This window comes from Crocuta crocuta, unplaced genomic scaffold (assembly GCF_008692635.1).
Source record: "Crocuta crocuta isolate KB4526 unplaced genomic scaffold, BGI_CrCroc_1.0 scaffold130, whole genome shotgun sequence".
In the NCBI taxonomy this organism is placed as follows: Eukaryota; Metazoa; Chordata; class Mammalia; order Carnivora; family Hyaenidae; genus Crocuta; species Crocuta crocuta.
Window position 1 is genome coordinate 13,397,396 of NW_027527920.1, and position 13,148 is coordinate 13,410,543.

At 40.0% G+C, this 13,148-nt stretch overlaps 1 protein-coding gene and 1 long non-coding RNA gene across 4 annotated transcripts in view; one reads left to right on the forward strand and one right to left on the reverse strand.

Annotated features, from left to right (window-relative positions):
- Nucleotides 1-7,129, reverse strand: part of LOC144218846 (uncharacterized) — a 48,632-nt gene extending 41,503 nt beyond the window's left edge. The window contains exon 1 of the long non-coding RNA XR_013331276.1: nucleotides 7,068-7,129. This is a non-coding gene — a long non-coding RNA (uncharacterized LOC144218846). The remainder of the gene's footprint in view (nucleotides 1-7,067) is intronic.
- The window catches only part of LOC144218827 (uncharacterized), a 410,681-nt gene that overhangs the window by 11,590 nt on the left and 385,943 nt on the right, over nucleotides 1-13,148 (forward strand). The gene's annotated exons all lie outside the window — the stretch shown is intronic.

Genomic DNA, 13,148 nt, shown 5'->3' on the forward strand with positions numbered 1-13,148 from the left:
TCCAAAGAGGTCATGGGCCAGATTTGACCACAATCTGCTGACCTTTGTGAAGGAGATACTCTCTATCAATGTGGTAACAAGAAGTTGCTATGGGGAGACTGTAGTTGTAGAAACTGAAATCATAGAGGCATATGTTTAGAAACTCTTCATTGAGTCAACACTGCATGGCAGCAGTTGATAGAGTAGGCAGTTAGCTAGATATGAGCTGGAAGCAAGGTTGGTGGTAAACAGTGGTTTTGTGGCTTCTCACCTCCTGGGACTATCAGACCAAGAACAGCAGGTGCAGAGCATGCACTCTCCTTTCCAGCCTGTGTCCTAGAATAACCTGTGGCTTCATTATAATATATTTACATTGTGGTTTTGACACCCCCCCCCACCCCCACTGGGGGGAAGACAGCCATGGCACTTCCTGCAAGAACCTTCTAGGGCCGAAAACTCCCGCTCCTGAACAGTAGGAGGAGTCCCTTAGATGATTGGAAACAACCTCAATTGGAGACTGCACTAGTTATGACTCATAACTTACACAAACATAAAAAGAAAATATACCCTAACCCCAGTGCAGTTTTCACCTCTGGGCCTGCTGGCTCTCCCGTCTTGAGAGTGTACTTCCTTAATAAACTGATTTCCGCTTGCTACTTTCTGGCTGTCTTTATTTGAGAGCAGATCCTCACATAAATCTTTTCGGGGAATCCAAGAACCGAGACTTCCATTCACACAATGCAGAATCTCCCACCAGTAACATAGTCATATAAAGGTCATCTAGGGGAAGAATTAATATCCTCTGTTGAAAACCGACGAGCCAGACAAGGGTTCTTTTGATTCTGAAACTGTATCAGCACCACTCAAGGTGAGAGGCAAGTTATTCTACCTGTCCAAGCCTGTGTTTTCTCCTCTTCTCTAAGATAAGGATAATAGTAAGTGTCCTGCTCACCTTCCAGGGTAATTGCAAGGATCAAATGAGTTTCTATATGTGAAGTTGCTTTGTGAAGGTTTGCTGTAGGATCTAGCACATGAAATGAGTTTTAACTTCCTCTTGTTACTTATACTCCTCAATTCACCAGGCCCTTCTTGGCACCTGACTTGGATCCTTCTGATGCCTTCAGCAGGATGAGCTATGCCGGCAGTCAGCCCCAGAGGCCAGACTTGTCACTTGTCCTTTGTGCAGTGTACTTAATTTCATGGAAACTGCTGGAGGCTTGGATTCAGGGGTCCTTTAATTCAGGTGGTTCTACCCACCTCTGTCCACAAGTTATTTTAGAAACTTGGGTTGTCCCTGCTCTACTCTGGGCTCAGAGAAGAATTTTTTCCTCTGGAAATTCAGAACATTGATCTCACAGGGCCCTTCTACTTGTAAAATATCCTGGATTGCAGTGTCCTCAAAAACAGGAGCTGCATGCATCTAACCATCAGGGAGTATTGCTTTCTCAGGAAGGTCACGACACCAAGTATTAGACTCTGGTCCATAGGAAAATGAGGTATCCTATAAGTGAATTTTCCAAATAGCTGAGGCTGGCCTTTTGAAACACACAAACTTTGTTGTACATATGTAACTAAAGATGCATACCTTTTCTAAGTTGTGTTGTGCTTTTTATTTCTTATTAAGTAGAGCATACCAAATATCAGCAATCTTTTCATTTATAATCCAGCCCATTTTTGTACTGTAAAATTCTCAGGTATATTTATTGAGTTACTTGAAGATACTTTCCCTTGCACTAAATAGCTACTGGATATTATTTTTAGGAAATCTTATATCTGATTTCTGGGTTTCTTAGTCTCCATTATATCATCATATATTACCTCTTGCCATTGTCTATGGGCTGTTGCTATTACTTTCTCACATGTCTGAGTTTCTGGCTTCAATCACACTCTGAGTTTAGGTAACCAGATTACCTTACTTGGATGTAAGAGTAAGGATTAAAAGGCAAGCGCAGTGGTTATCCTGTGAATTAGGTGAGCTTTGCAGAGGAACTTTTAGACATATAGTTCAGTTCTTTTAGCTTGTTTTGGGGTTCTCAGCTGTATTACAGGGAACAAGAGTGTCTAAAAATGAAACTTTAGGGACATTTCTTTGGTTTGGCATATAAATGCCAGATAGCACTATAGTTTATTCCTTTTCCCATAGGGCAGTGTACCAGTCAGCTAAGGAAATGTAATTCTTTTAATCTCTTTTTTATATTCTCTGTTCTTTTCGTCAGACCTCTCATGATTTTAATGTTGTTCCCTGAATCTCCATCCTCAACATCCCTCAGCTTCTGAATTATGTAGAAATAAACATGTTACTCTGTGGACAAATGTCTGTGAAGAAAAGAAGAGTGTCCTCCTTTGTAACAGTGCCTGAAATGGCAAATGCAGAATTCTGTGGGTTTGGTGACTTTTTGTCTTATTAATTGTTAAGTGATTTCATCATCCTCAGTTTCTGTAACCTCTGGGTCATCTTGAAGCCCAAGAACACAGCATGTATATCTCATTTCCAAACTCAATTCTTCCCTGAATGACATGGGGGAACTCTGTAAACAGGTTGAGTTGTGAGTATCATTTATATTCATTAGCACTAATTATTATGTACATGCAGCCAGAGGCTGAAACACATCTTTTATAAATGGAAAGAGTGCATAAATAAATGGCTACTTCTGCATATTATGTTGACTATGGTTTCCCTTTTTCTCCCCTTCATTTTCAGTCTGCTATCATATCATGCACCACCTCTCCCCCTCCCCATAGGGGATCTTATTCAGTATTTCTTTCTGAGGGAGTCAGGGAAGGGTAAGACATAATCACTGATGTCTCTTGTGTGCGCTCTGTGGCCTTTCCCCCCTTTCTTTTGGTCTCCTTATTTTATGTTATCAATACTTTGCATGCCATCAGAATTATGTCGTAAGGGGAGCTGATGAATTCTACTTTGTTGATCACGAGTCTCAATGTAGGTGAGGGTGAATCTGGCCCATCACTGCCTGAGATGGCACTGAAGCCAGACGGTTTTCAACATGCGCGTGTTCGCTGGGCCACCAGTAGGGTCAGCAGCCCTTCCCACCGGATTGGCAGATGGCAGTTCAGTTTTTTCTACTTTGCAAAGATGTGGTCAGCAAAGGAACAGCATGCTAGAGAGAAAGGGGTCAGCTTTTTGGCCCACCCCTTTTAAAAGGTTGCCAACCTCTAATCTAATCCAATGGTTTATTTACTGCTCCTGTCACCTTTCCAAAGTGCTGTAAACTCAAAGGGTTTGTGTCCACATCTCAGAGGGCTTCTCTTCACCTTGGAGTTGGTTTCTCTTTCTACTTGGATTTCTGCCCATCTTGAATATTTGAGAACAAAAGTCTGATGTACTGCTTTCATTATGCAGATACCAAGATAACTAAATGAGAAATGTTGTGAAAAAGCTGTTAAAGCATATGAAGTGCTTCCTCATCTCTTGAAAAGTTGTTGTCTGGTAATGGCACCAACTTCTTATATGTTAGTTTGATTTCAGTTTCTTGGTCCAATTGTAATTTCAAAATTAAAAGTTCCAACTCCCCCCACACTGAACCATTTATCAGAACTGTGCCTCTTAAACTGTGGAAGCACTAAATTTTGGTGATATCTATGTGAGAGGGAGTTCTGGTATGCAAACTGAGGCCCAAACAAAATAGGAGGGGTTCTCAGCTAATTCCTCAGAGTAAATTAAAAGATGCATCTGTATTTAAAATGGTAAAATCAATAGAACAAAAATACATCTAAGGGTCATTTAAAGCAATGTTGAGTTTTAAAAAAGCTATTAAAAAGTACTTAATCGTGTCTTTTTAGGTTTATCTATATTTATAAAGAGCGATTTTTCAATTAACATACATCGGTGTAATTCATTGAACCTGTTGGCAGAGGTTAGAGATGATTTATCCTCCTACTTTCTTTCATTGCATATCTTTGCACATGCAAGCATTAGTTCAAGAAGTTTATGATTTGGAGAAGATAGATAAGTCAACCTGGGCAGAGTGCCAAGCACAGGCTATATGGAATGTACTGGTAGCCAAGATCGAAGGAGAACCTGGATAAGAGATGGTACCAGAGCAGGGGTGACCCAAACTCAGGCCGGCAGTTCAGGGATGTGGGCAGGCAGCATGGGATTTGGGGACAGATCATAACATGTAGGAATCTGAAAACTCATATTTGTGTTCTAGCTTTGTTGTTGTTAAGTTGTGGGTTCTCGAGCTTGGACATTAACTTTCTAGGCCTCAGTTTTTCATTTTACAACACAGGAATAGCAAAATCTGCCCTTTGTTAAGTGTGAAAAGGCAATGAGACCCAGAAATAGAATTGTTTTTAGAATCAACACGGCCTACTGATCAGATAGTGTACCATGTTGGCTTGGACTTCTTGCCAAACTAGTTTCCCTAGTCATTTTTTAGATATTATAATGTGAAATATAAAAGTAAAGTACTATGGGTCACACTATGATATACTACCATTCGAATTTGTTTCATAAAGATGAGGGTAAATTATATGGCAATAACACAGATAGGGTTTGTTGAGATTTAAGGGATAAAATTCATTGTCCAGTATCTACCCTATTATGGAAACAAAAACACACAAATTTCTAAAAGGTGTCATTTTTACTGCTTGCCAGTTTCTTCAGTTATCCTCACTCTCAAATACAGTGCCATAGAGATGAATGATTTGAGCTAACTACAGGTTGGATTTATATTTGTTCAAATGCACTAGGCTGCATCTTAATTTTTAAACATATCAGAGAAGGAAAGAGTTTGTCAAAGCACACTGAAGAGATAAGAACGTTGCATTCTATCTTTTTCTCTTGTGGTTTCCAAGTTGTTGCTTCTGTTCGTAAGAGGCTTGGCATTTTGAGACCTTCATGGTTCCTTTTCCCAGCAACCATTTTTATTTCCCCCTCTTCGACCAAATTCCTTTGAAAGTGTAGCAAATTTTCCAAGTAACTGCTTGGCTGGAGTATAGCCATTTATGCAGCTGTATTAAAGTGACCGTTTCAAGTTGGCTAACATGAGCACTGAATAAACACATATTGATATTATAGAACAAAATAATATATTAGCGCATTGCTCATTTGTGCTCCAGTAGTCACCCTGATACTATTCGTCATGTGGGCAGTGACAAACACAATTACACCCGAGTGCTAATAGAGTGGAAGGGCAAAACTGCCTGACCTCGGCATCCCGGGTCGATTTAAATGTTTGATGTCTCATTGAATTAGTATCACAGTGTGAAAGACAAAGCTCAGACTAATGGAAATGAGCCTGGACATGCAATACTGCTGATTGGGCTGACATAATTAGAATAATATTCCACGCAGAGCTAATAACAAGCCGAAGAAATAAATAACCAAGAGATAACCTAATTGCTGCATGCTAAAACGTTCTTTTGAATATGCTAAGGTTAGCATTTTCTATTTACTTATAAAGCACTCTGATGGGCTTAAAAGAAAATGATAGTGAGTGTGGTAGAAGGGATGGACACCAAAATACACTGCCTTCTGAAGGGCCCCTCTCTTACACCTTGTGACTGTTCACCAATAAATCTTTTTGCAGGCCTACTCTGTGTCAAAGCACGTGTCTGGGAGAGTGAGATGGTGGCAGTGTGAACCAGACATACACCTTGCCTTCAGGAGCTTATGGCCTCTGGGGAGTGATGAGATGTGCATAGAAACAGAGTGAAATTTTGCCATTTGCAACAAACTGGATGAAACTAGAGGGTATTATGCTAAGCAAAATAAGTTAGTCAGAGAAAGTCAGATATATGATTTCACTCAAACGCGGAATTTGAGAATCAAAACGGATAAACAGAGGGGAAGGGAAGAAAAAATAAGATAAAAACAAAGAAGGAGGCAAACCATAGGAGATTCTTAAATACAGAGAACAAACTGAGGGTTTCTGGAGGGGAGTTGTGTGTGGGGGATGGGTTAAATGGGTGAAGAGCTTTAACAAGGGCACCTTTTGGGATGAGCACTGGGTGTCCTATGTGAGAGATGGATCACTGGGTTCTACTCCTGAAGCCAAGACTACACTTTATGTTAACTAACTTGAATTAAAAAAACAAACAAACAAACAGAATGGGTGGAGGTCATTGTGAGAAGACAGAGCCCAGGAGAGTTAAGGAAATTCTGCTGAAGGAGACTTCACTTTCAATATACTTGCAGATTCTGTAGCCAGAAGACACAGATAGGAAGTATGATAATTTACTGAGGTAACACTCTGGTTTCTTAACTGGATACCTGAGGAAGATTCCAGTTCATCCCAGATTCCAGTATCCCAAGGAAGAAAGGCAGTATTGGGATTGGTTTGCCAAATCTTTGCTTATGCTTGAGGAGTACTACCCCAAATCCCTTGCATTTATGTTGATTTTTATGCTTTTCACAGTAATTTCATCTACAGTATTGTGCTCAGCTCCTGCAAGTTCTAAGGCAAAGAGGTGTGCTCTGTTTACCTAATTTTAAGCACCCAAAAGGGAAAGGGGAGGTGCAAGAAAACTCTCAAAAGTGGAATTCTCCGGGCTCATGGAAATGAGAACTGACATTTATTTTGGTTGATTGATGTATCCCCAGTACTGAGAATGTTGCCTAGTACATAATAGGTGCTGAATAAATATTTGTTGAATGAATGCTTCTGTATTTTACCTTGGTTATCTCATTTAAACCTCCCAGAAATCCAGAGATGGAGCTGTTAATAGCTCCCTTTTACACATGAAGAAATCTGGGTGTGGATAGGTCAAGTGATTTGCCCCAGGTCACACAGCTAAGAATCGGTGCAGCCACTTCTGACCCACAGCCTGTGAGAGCTGTGAGTACAAATTCTGAGGAATTTGGTTATGAAAGGAAAGAGGGAAAATAGGTTGTAGGTTGAGCTGCAGACAGAGCCTTGAGATAGGGATGCTATGAATAGATTTCTAAGTAGGGGGAAAGCAACTGTGGAGAAGAAACTATCATAAAGTTTCATGGACAGTGAGAAGCAGAACTGGTGAATTTACTGCCTTTAATAAACAGGAAACCTGAGAAAAAAATTAAGTGCCCCTACAACTATCAAGTGGCAAAACAGGGCTAAACATTAGGATTTCCAAGGCTTGCTTACCATCTCAGCATTATTGGTATATCCTTTGCTTGTATCCCATCAAGTTTCAAGTGGTATTTTAGTAATTTTTTCAAACAAAGTGAGCAGGCAGCATGGAATAATGAAAAGAATACAGATCTAAGAATTAAGAATTATGTGCATTCTGGTCTCAGCTTTGCCATTGATTGGCTGTGTGCCGTTAGGTAGATCTCTTCAGTGTTCTGGGCCAATCTCTTTTAAAATCCTAATGACCAGTGGAGTATTTCTGAGTTATCAACTGTTTCAAATGATTCCCAGTCCAGCTTCTTGTATTCACTTCTTGTGAAATCTCCAGGTTCCTTAGTAGTGTTTCTCAAACTCTTTTGGTCTGTGGTCCACCATCAACTGAATCACCTAAACCACCGTTTTTATAGTAAAGACATCCCTTAAGACACCTTGCCAAGGAAAAGAGCTAAAATGGCATAGACTTCGGTGAGAACGTTATGGGTTCACATGTGGGTTTTTGAAATATTGAATGAAAATTGTTCATGCCCAATTATAGGTGTCACCGACTCACTAAGTCTTTTCATTAAACCTTTGAGTGTCTCATGTGAGCCAGGGGTGGTGTCATTTACCTGTACAAGTGTAATAAGAGGTCAGCCAGACTTTGGCTTCCTGGTAGGTTATGGACATTATTTTAAGAACCATGCATGGCCCAAAGTGAGACATGATCGAGATGTTCTTTAAATTGCTGTGGAAAAGTTGCTTCATGTAAAAGAGGATGAAGCAGAAGACGAGGAGGAGGAAGAGGATAAAGACTTTTTATAAGACATGGGCTGTTAATATTTTGGTTAAAATAACAGTATACTTATGAGATCCATGGAAAATAGATTAACTACAGTCAGGTCCTTGAAAGGAAAAGAACTTTGGGGATTCCAAGTCTATACAGGTATTATTTTATGAAGGCAATATTAAAGTGTTCAAGACTGGCTGTTTTTCCTTTGTTTATAATTATTAACACTGTGTTAGTTCAAACTTTTGTCATTTCTCACCTGGATTATGCTGATAACTTCCTAACTAGTTTCTCTTTCTTGTCTTGTGGCTGCCATAGGGCTGCCACAGGATATTTCTGTAAAGGAAACCTGTGTGTGACAGACAGTCCCTTGGCTTCATATCCTTTTAAGGCTGCCGTCGTTCTCAGGGTCCGTCTGACTTTAGATGAGAAGCGGCACCAGTGTGAACTGTGTTCAGTGCCCTTCACCCGTTATCTCTTAATCCTTCCTTTCTGCATCCTTTGCTGTAACTGTATAGAACTGCCTGGAGTTCCCTGAGTAAACCTTTTTCTCTCCCCACTCCAGGTCTGTGTCTGTACTGTTCCCCTTATCAGGAATGTCTTCCTTTCTTTCCTTCCTGACTTACTCCTCCTGGTCCTTCAGCACTCAACCCAGTAGTCACTTTCTCTAAGACGGTGGACCAGGTCTCAGAAACCCTTTCTGAGTTCCTCTTTAAAGGAACCTGGACTTACGATTGGTTATTACAGGTCTCTCTTTCCCATGAGATCCAAGGGCATGGGTAGACAACAGATTCTAGAGTCAGGGAGCCTGTGTTAGAAGGTAAGCTCCTTCGGGGCACCTGGGTGGCTTAGTCGGTTAAGCGTCCGACTTTCACTTGGGTCATGATCTCGCGGTTCGTGGGTTCGAGCCCCGCGTCGGGCTCTGTGCTGACTGCCAGCTCAGAGCCTGGAGCCTGTTTCAGTCTGTGACTCCCTCTCTCTCTGACCCTCCCCTGCTCGCGCTGTCTCTCTCTCTCTCCTAGAAATAAATAAAACATTAAAAAAAAAAAAAAATTTTAAAAAAAAAAAAAAAAAAGAAGGTAAGCTCCTTCATTTCCTAGATGTGTCTTCACGTAAGTTACTTAACCACTCTGTGCTCCAGTTTCCTCATCTGTGAAACAGGGATAATAATGGTACCTATATCTTAGGGGCATTGTGAGGATTACATGTGTACAATTTTTGAAACAGTGCTTGACAAGTAATACATGCTGTCTAAATATTAGCTATTATTAGTGGTAGTAGCCGTAGTAATAGATGTAAAATAATTTAGAACAGTGCTTGGCATATAGTGACTGTTAAATTAATTGGTAGTGATGATGATGATGATTAGGTTCACAAGGCGAGGTTGATTTGAAGAGTAAGGACTCCTATTGTAGAGGTTTGAGGTATCATTGAGACATGTCACTAGGAGGTGGAATGGGATGACTCCTACAGTGAAGGAGGCAATTGTTTCTTGCATTCCTGGTTCAGATGCCTAGAATCCCAGCTCAGGATAGTTAATGCAGCTTTGCCATGGAGATGTTTCTTGGCAAGCAGCTTAGCTTGGGATCTGTATAAGATGGCAGCAGCAAATGTGATTCACGGCTGACTGGCTGACCTTGGCAGTGACTGAGAAAGTCAATATTTAAAAGGCAATTTTCCCCCATCTGTTAAGAAGTGATATTGGGGTTGGAAGGTGAGGGTGGGGGAAATGATATTCTGGATGAAACCTGCTCTTTGTGATATGGAAGATGTTCTCAATGTAAAAATTACTCCGTGAATTAAACCCCACGGCTGCCTGTTTCCCCTGTTATCCTGGGGTTCACTAAACAGTTATGGAATCTGGGATTTATTTATAAGTGTGTGACCTCCAAAATAGGAAAGGCTTGCCAGAAGTTCCTCTCGGTCTTTTCAGGTGAAGTTGTTTTTGTTTTCTTGCCGTGGCTTTCATTATCTTTCTTTAAAAGGATAATGATAAATGTCACTTTTGTGTGTGTGGGTATGTGCACATTCCTACATAGGAAAGCACATTATTTCATTTTATTAAGGGTTAAAGGTTTTTATTCAGTTTGTTACCAGTTGATCCTGAGATAGAGCAATGCTAAGCAACCAATGGCCACATGTGTTTTGTTAGCAAGGGTGTTTCTTTGCATTTGGTTTGCTGATCAGTTACCTAAAGAGATGTATTCAAAAGAGGGAGCAAAAGGGTGGGAAATGCAAAAGCCAGTTGCCAATCACAGTAGAATCCAACCAGTAATGAAAAGCAGTACTACTTACTGTATTTAGTTCTTCAACCAGATTGGTCCTGTACTTAATATACTTGTGTGGTAGGCCATTTTTGGTAACCAAGGCTAAAGGACAACCCACTCATTTGCAAGTTAAGCCTCTGAGTGGCCTGAAGAGTTCTTCCCAAGAGTTATTACAAAGGGGTTTTCAGAACTCAAAGCATGCCCACACATTTGAACTAAACCAAATACTAAAAGAGGTCTCTAATTGCTTCTGGCTAAGATCATCAAACTGAAAAAAAATGAATTTATTAGGCTCCTTATGTGACATGTGTGTTTAGAAACCTTATTATAGAGGCTGAAAATATATCTGGGAAGGGATCATTTGACCTTTGCGTCATTGAGTTATTGAAAAGATGCTAAACCAATAGCAGGGAATGGGTGGCAAAAAAAAAAGATGAGAAAATAATTAATTCTAATATTCTGACCTGATATTCATCCATACAGGACTTCCAATAGCCACGAAAGAAGCCCTACCTCTGTTTTATTCAATAGGAGAATTACAATTTTAGTGCTTTCTGCTTTTGCTATACAATCCATTATTTTTATTGTTCAAATGCTTTTATGGAGAGCTCATTGTGTACAGAGCACTAACTACGGTAAGTGTGTAAGAGATGACAATATGTACAGTATATGTGTAGTGTAAAGGTGACCCCTTTATTGTACAGCCCAACATTTTTTGTTCATATTGTTTCTTAACTGGTACAAATTTGGGAAGGGTAACAGACCCTTTACTTGTCACATTTTAATCTAGTTTTGAAATGATAGAAAATATATCAAAATGTTTATGTGGAGGCTTGAAAAATTTGAAATCTCTTGGTAAACTAATTTCCATTGAGTGTTCTTAGGAAGGAATAAGCTTTTAACCTGTGGCTCAGGAATATATCTTGGGAATGGGCCACATGAAACAGTGTCATCACCACAAATTAAAGAAAGCAATTTTATATGTCTGAGCTTGGTTTCCTGTCTTCCTCAGAATTTTCTTGCTGATAGGAATCAGAACTGATGAACAATTAAGTCATGTTAAAATAATATCAACTGATACTGAAAATATGAGCCATCTGTGATTGTCTTCTTCGTATGATGGAGATATCTTGAATGATCAGGGGATAGGGTTCTTACTATTTTGATACCAAGATATATTGCCAATTCACAAAGAATAGTGAGACTGCAGTAAAAGACACTAGGAAATTCTGTTTAGGATCAGGTACATCAGAATTTTTTACAGCATAAGTCTATCATTATGGACATTGATCATGGCAAATTTGGAAATTTTGTAGGCTAGAGATTTCTACTATTAGAATGCAAAATAAACCAGCTTTTACTGTTATGGAATGGAAATTCTCCTATTGGTCAAATGTATAGAAGACATGAATAAAATAATATGAGTGACAACCCCAGTGCTGTTGGCCATTTATGTTTTACATGAAACTAAAGCACATCCCCATTGTGTGCTGGCTCCCCTGCCTTGAGTTGTCACTCAGCTCTTAATAACAGTGCTTTCCATTATTGGACACTTACTGTGTGTCAGACACTGTTATGAATTTTACAGACATTATCTCACTGAATCTGCTTAATAGACTTAAGTGGCAGGTACCATTATCATCTCCATTTTACTGAGGAGAACCCTAAGACCCACAAGGTTAAGTCAGACAGTAAGTGGCAGAGCTGATTTTAAACTCAGGTCCATCTGAGTCCCAAGTGATGTTTTTTAGTTTGAACATAGAACACATATGTCAGGAGCCCACTACCATTCTCATGGAATTCCATGGTCAGTCTCAGTATATACGTTATTGGCCAGTGGTCCTTCTTGCAGATCATCTTTTTACTCTCAAATACTGGAAAATGTGTATGTTGAGATCTGCTTTGCCTTGACCTCACAGCTCTTCTCTCCCCTTACTTAGAGTCCTTTGTCATTCATTTCATGTTCCTGCCTCTGGAGACAGTCCTGAACGGAGGAGGTGAATATGGACTCCTAGTTCAATTGAGCATCAGCCAGCACTAGGTTAGTCTACCCTAGCCTGGTGCTTGGACCAATCTCATTGCCAGGGCCTCACCTTGTCCCATTGTTTGGGTAAACGGGTGTCTGCTCTATGATGGGGCCCTCATACTTGCTCAGGGACCTTCTATAAGCCATCCCTGGCATTGGTGTGCTCTGCTTGCCTTCAGGACTTACTCCTTCATCCGTTCTGTTGCTAAGGCTTACCTGGACTCCCCTCTGTTTCCTGTGAAATGAAATCCTTTCATTCTGATTTCTGCCTTTCTGATGGCACCATTCCCTTGGTGTGTCTTTTACTTTCTAGTACCTGCCCATGGGCACAGCCAGCTTTCAGCCTCAGCTCCATTAGTTTCTGCTTTCTTTCAATGAGTTACCATTCTGTGCCCATCCACACTATTAAACAGTGAGAGTTGTGAATATCACATAAATGATAGGAATGATTGACCACCATGCTATTTCCATCCCCAACCACAGTATTTGGAATTTGTTGGGCCTTATTATTAAATAGTTACTGAACATCTGAAATATGTAGTGCCATGAATTGTTTGCCTGACACTTGGTAATTTTATATAATTTATCTCATTTTATCTTTTCAAATGAAAGTGTAGTTTATATCCATTAAAATACCCAAATCTGAAGTGTACAATTTGATGAATTTTGATACCAATGTAACCAGTACTCTAAGATATATAGAGAATTTCTAGTACCCCAAGAAGTTCTCTTGTGTCCTTCTTAATCAGTCCCTGAACTCTTCCCAAAAGCAGCCACAGTTCTCATATCTTTAGGTGTAGTTTGGTTTTTCCTATTATTTAACTTCACATGTGACTGCATGTGTGTGTGTTCCTGGTCGACGGGAGATGGAGTGTGACTGTTAGTCAATGAAGTCTTCATGGAGGGAGGAAACAGGAACTACAGTTATCTAAGAAGATTTGGAGTGCATTTTCTGGAGATAGGTAGCTTAGGTTACAATCTCAGCCCAGCCACTGGTTAGGTTTGTAATTTGGGGAAGTTACATGATCTTTCTAAGC